Below are 6,390 nucleotides of genomic sequence, written 5' to 3'. Positions count from 1 at the left end.
CATCTGTTAGGTTCCAGGAAAGCTGGGACCGAGTCCTACCATTCCACTGCAAACTGCAGGGCCTGTTGGTGTTATCAGATGTGAAAAATAGGGGGAGAAGGATGCAGGAAGAAGAGAAGAGGAGTGGGGTGGCGACGGGCTGCATTGTTGCACTCATCGTGCCACACTGAGCCGGGCCGGGAAGGAGCAGTTGTCCTGGTGGGTCCACTCATGCTCTTCGTAAATACAGGTGTTGCTGGACCTGTTTGAGAAAGAAAAAAAAAAGAGAGAAGAAAGGGAGAAGAACAGGGGAAGAAAGAACAGAGGGAGAGAGGGGTGCTGGCGGGCTAAGCCGACCCGCTGACCTGACTTAGTCCGAGTCTAAGCCGATTCCAGGTTCGGGTAGGCCCTCCTGAATGTTGAAACAAGAAGGGAAGAAGTAAAAAGAAAGAAAGAGAAAAATAGAAAGAAAAGAAGGAAGAAACAGGGAGAGAAGAGAGAGGTAGAGAGAGAGAGAGTTGGCAGCTCAACTCACTGCCGAGTTGAGCTGGGATTTGACTTGGTCCAGGTTGCTGTGGGAAGTCCTAGCAACAGAAAAAGAGAGAGTGAGTGGGAGAAAGAAGAAGAAAAAAAGGGGAAGGAGGTAGAAAAATCAAGGAAGAAAGGGAGCTTGAGCTTGGTGGGTGATGAGTCGACTCGATTGAAACTCACCGAGTCCAAATAAGTTGACCCAGGTTAAGGTGAGTCAACTTAGCTTCTTGCAATATTTTACCTTGATTTAGCATAATTAAATAGTTAGTTGGTTTCTTAGTTGTAAGTGCATGAATGACATTGGTGTAGGTAATTTCCATTGAGAAGGATAGATCACTCGAGTCGGGCTAAATCCAAGTTGACTTGGATTTTTGGTAAGAAACCCTACTCTATCTAGAATGTCATTATAACTAATTAGTGGCTAATTTAGGATTTGAGAGTTCACATTTTCTTGGATTTAAATTACACTTTGGGTTGTCTAGTTGTGCCAATTTGAATCCAACTTGGATACACATTGGGAACTTTAATCATTTGGGCCCATCTAGACTTACTCTATCCTAACCATTGACTTGTGATATTTAGGTTAATCGAGTGTCTTAAATCCTTTGATGACCTTCAACTAAGCAAGAAATAAGTTTACGCTTTAAGGTGAGGACTCACCCTTTGAGCTTCCCACTTGATTTCATCAATCTAGATATAGATGATGGCATGATTCCCTTAACCGAGTTACTTTCTTTACTATTGAATATGCTAACTTGTTGTATAGTTAATTCATGTGTTGGACGGCAAAAATTTCTTTCAAATTATAATATGTATGAATGGTTTGCTGATAACATGCTATCCTTTATTGTATATGTACTAATTTATTTATATGCTACCACTTGTGCTCGAATGATGAACTGAATGAAACTTACCTTAGACTTATGATCCTGCGGTCCACATTTGCCTTACACGGCTTGAATTGCACATTTTCCTTTGTGGCTTGGATGGGTCCTTGGTGCCCTTTATGACTTATTGGTTATATTTACACATCCTGTTGTTTCTTAGCCATCTTGCAGAGTTCAGTCGTACCATGATTTTCGGGTGGAGCTGAAGTTCGTTTATCAATTTTCTAGCCATCTTGCGATGTTCACGTATGACATGATTTCAGGGTGGTCTAGAGTTATATGTTTGTTTTCCTAGCCATCTTGCGGTGTTCAGTCGTACCAAGATTTTCAGGTGGAGTTAAAGTTCGTTTATCGATTTTTTAGCCATCTTGCGGTGTTCACGTACGACATGATTTCTAGGTGGTCTAGGGTTTGTATGTTGTTTGTCTCTTCATCTACGGTGTCAGTTGTATCATGATTTTCGGGTGGAGCTGAAGTTCACATATCGATTTTCTAGCCATCTTGTGGAGTTCACGTGCGACATGATCTCTAGATGAAGAAGAGGTTTGAAGGTTAATTTTCTATTCACCTTATGGATTTCACTTGTACCATGATTTTTGGGTGGAGCTGAAGTTCGCTTATCAATTTTCTAGCCATCTTGCGGAGTTCACGTACAAATGCGATTCTCAGGTGTAGTAGAAAGTCGTATGGTTGATTAGTTGGTTATCTGGACATGTTTCCTTGCATTGCCACAGCCATTATATTTTGCTCATGGTGAAATTTTGTTGGTTTGATTTTCTTAATATGAGTATGACTATGAAATGCCCTAGTTAGTGTATCTAATTTCATGACTTACAATCTATATTGGATTATGAATGATGAGTGCGTAATCTTAAAGAGTGCTCCTCACTGCGATAGCCATTGACGCTATCAAACCATAACAGTTGATGTAAGTATAGGGCGAGCCGATGCTGTTCACTAGGTTGCTGGAGCAGATCGAGTAGCTAGGGGAGCTAGGCGGGGTCCTTGCGGCCACTTTGATCTCCACTACTAGTTGATAGACTAATGTTTTTTACTTACCTGAACTTTGTTATTTGAGATTGTATAAGTCCTGTATGGGCGCCACATTTGGAAATTTGGTGATAATAAAATTGTTTTTATTTAATGCATGGTTTATTCTAGCTTCGTTGCTGTTAACTCTGATTAACGATAAACGGTTCAAATTTACATTGGATTTTATAAGCTAACACTCGGGTTTTTGGAAAACGTGTTATATATTTGGGTTCTGAAAACACGGGGCGTTACACCATCCTTTAGCGAATGTTTGCAAAATTTAAAAAAGGTGCAAAAGTAATGTGAGGAAAAAATTTGGTACTTAATTGGGAGAAGTGCCACTTTATGATTCGTAAGGGAATTGTCCTGAGACATATCATCTCTTCCAAAGGAATTGAGGTAGATAAAGCTAAGAGTAATCTTATCTCTAACTTACCTCCACCCAAGAACATACGTGATGTGCGTTCCTTCTTAGGATACGCCGGATTTTACAAAAGATTCATAAAGGACTTTAGTTACCTCTCTCATCTTTTATGCAATCTACTTTAAAAGGATGTACCATCCGAGTGGACTGAGCAATGCCAGTAAGCTTTTTCTAAGCTCAAGGGCATGTTAACCACCGCACCCATAATGCAGCCACCCGATTAGAGCATCCCTTTTGAACTTATGTGTGATGCGTCCTACTATACTTTGGGGTGGTAATAGGTCAGAGAAAAGATAAGAGGCCCTACGTTATACATTATGCAAGTAGAACCTTAAATCATGCCTAAGTGAATTACACTACTACGGAAAATGAACTCTTAGTCGTAGTATTCGCTTTGGACAAATTTAGGTCCTACCTGATTGGATCCAAGATCATCATCTACATAGATCATGCAGTGCTCAAGTATCTTCTTTCTAAGAATGATGTTAAGCCCCACTTGATAAGATGAATCCTTCTACTCTAGGAATTTGATTCAAAAATAAAAGATAAAAAGGGAGTAACAAATGTAGCAGCTGACTACCTTTCCCGCCTTGTTCTCTCTGATTCCCTTAAGATGACACATATAAATGACATGTTCCCTGACGAACAATTATTTAAAGTCTTTCAATCACCTTGGGTTGTGGATATTGCTAATTATCTTGCCACAGGTTTCACGCCGACACATTGGATTGCACAAGATAAAAAGAAATTCTTTACCAAGGTACACAAATTCTTCTAGGATGATCCATATTTATTCAAATATTGCATAGATCAAATGTTAAGAAGATGTGTGCCAGACAATAAACACCAAAGTGTCATCTCCTTTTCTTACTCTCAGGCTTGTGGTGGTCACTTTTCTGCTAAAAAGACCACAGCCAAAATTCTGTAGTGCGGCTTTTATTGGCCCACTATATTCAGGGATACTCATGAGTTTTGCAAAGCTTGTGTGCGTTGTCAGAAATTGGGAGCATTGTCCTGTAGAAATATGATGCCTTTAAACCTCATTCTTATCATATAAGCATTTGATTGCTGGGGCATCAATTTCATGGGATCATTCTCTCAATCCTTTGAAAATTTATATATTTTGCTAGCAGTAGACTATGTTATTAAATGGGTTGAAGCGATCCCATGCCGGAACAATGACCACCGAACCGTCATTAAATTCTTAAAAGAAAACATCCTTTCTTGGTTCGGAACGCCTTGAGCCATCATTAGTGATGAAGGATCACACTTTTGCAATAGGCTATTCACAAATTTAATGAAGAAATATGGCATCTCTCGTAAAGTGAGCACTCCATACCACCCACAAACAAGTGAGCAAGCTGAGATTTTCAATAGGAAAATTAAACACATACTAAAAAAATGGTTAACCTTGACTGTAAGGATTGGTCAATCCGCTTGACCGATGCTTTATGGGCTTACCGTACTGCATTTGAGACTTCTATTGGAATGTCTCCCTTTAGACTTGTATATGGGAAGGCTTGCTACTTACCTATGGAGTTGGAACATAGGGTCTACTAGGCGATTAAAAATATGAAATTTAATTTGGACAACGCTGGCTCGCTGTGCAAACTTCAATTGCATGAGCTTGAGGAAATCTAAAAAGATGCATACGAGAACTCGAGAATTTACAAGGAAAGAATGAAGGTGTTTCATGACTAACACATTCTTTGGAAATTATTCACACCAGGTCAGAAGGTTCTTTTATACAATTCTCGATTACATCTTTTTCTAGGTAAACTCAGATCTCATTAGGACCGGCCTTTTCATTGTTACTAATGTCTATCCTCATGGGGCTGTCGAGATTCGGAATCCAAACAATGACAATAATTTCAAAGTGAATGGACACCGTTTAAATCCATTTGTTAAAAAATTTGATTCAGAGGACAGGTCCATACCTCTGAATGATCCTGTTTACCAGGATTGACCTCCTAGTCTGACAAAGGTGTAGCTAGGTTTACTGCTTCTCGCTATTTAGGATAGTTTACTTTTCGCTGTTTTAGGATAGTTTGCTTATTATCAGTTCGAGTCTTTTGCTAACTCATCTTCGTACTGAGATCACTGGAAAAGCCTTAAAATTCCTTCTTTAGGTACTATCTTTTCATCACTTGCCCTTTCTTTTTTTGCCTCTTTTGCATTACATGCTTATTTCTTTTACATTGAGGATAATATAGATTTTAGGTTGGGGATGGAGGATTAGGTTACTTAATCAATTGTTCTCTTAGTCTTTGAGCAAAAATTATGAAAAAAAAGTGCAGAAAATTGAAATTTTTCAGAAAAATAGAAGTATAAGATGCTTAATGCTGATGATTTATATCCCTTGGATTCAGTTACTTGGAGATTTCAGAGTTATGTTCGAGTTATTAATGCATGAGTAGAAGTTTTAAACATTGATCGAGTCATGATTTCACATGCCACATCTAGCAGTCACATTAAAGCTTCGGTCAACATTGAAATGTTAACTTGGTGATTATTTAGAATGAAAGGAACCCACCTGGAGAATTTGTCCATCATGTTTAATAATAATAATAATAATAATAATAATAATAATAATAATAATACCCAGCTAAAAAACAGTTGTCTTCGAAAATGCCACATATTAAAGATCTTTAAAAAGGTTGATGTAACGTGAAAGCCATCGATGGAAAATTAAAAGCTGGAGGAATAAAAAAGGGAATTAAAAGATGAACTATAAGATAAGTTTTGATTGTCCTGAATGCTTTTTTAATTATCAATGTTATCATGAAAGTAAAGAATTGAACCTTCACCCATGAAACTCAATGTTTGGAATTGTTCTAATTGGAGGATTAATGCTTTGAACTTGATTATGAAACTTACCGAGTGCTAGAGTTTAGGAGAATATAATGCATAACATTGATGTATTTTAGAATTCTATTATCTGGATTGTTTTTTTTAACTACTTGAGCTTATAGAAATTATCCAGTGGTTTTCAAAATATTTTTCGCATACTTTGCTTAGGACTAGCAAAATGCTGGTTGGGGATTATGTTGAGGGTTAAATATTGTATATTATCCCCCATTTATATCTTGGTTTTATGAACATGATAATGCTTAATATTCTATTTTACTCATGTTTGTGTTGCAAGGTGAATTTAAGAGCTTGAATTGAAAATGGTGCTAAAAGCATGAATTTGATCCTCAAGACTCACCAAGGTAAGGGATGGATCTTAGGAGACCAAGATTGAGGAATTCACATGCCAAAGATCCAAGAAAACTAAGTGAGAAATGAAGAGAATCAAAGATTTGAAGTGAAGAAAAGGAATCCTAAAATCATCCTGAAAAAGCATATTTTGAAACTCTGGGTCATTTTGTGAAATTGCACAGAGTGAAGTCTATTTTGAAAAACTGCATAGAGTGAAGTCTATGTTAGCAAATTGCATAAATTTGAGGCAGTTTCTAGAGTTTTCCAACTAGGTGCGAAAGTTAGAGTTCCACAACTATAAATGGGACTCCCTAAGATGTTCCTAGACATCTTCTA

This window comes from Magnolia sinica, chromosome 12 (genome assembly GCF_029962835.1).
Source record: "Magnolia sinica isolate HGM2019 chromosome 12, MsV1, whole genome shotgun sequence".
NCBI lineage: Eukaryota > Viridiplantae > Streptophyta > Magnoliopsida > Magnoliales > Magnoliaceae > Magnolia > Magnolia sinica.
This window is presented reverse-complemented; position numbering follows the sequence as displayed.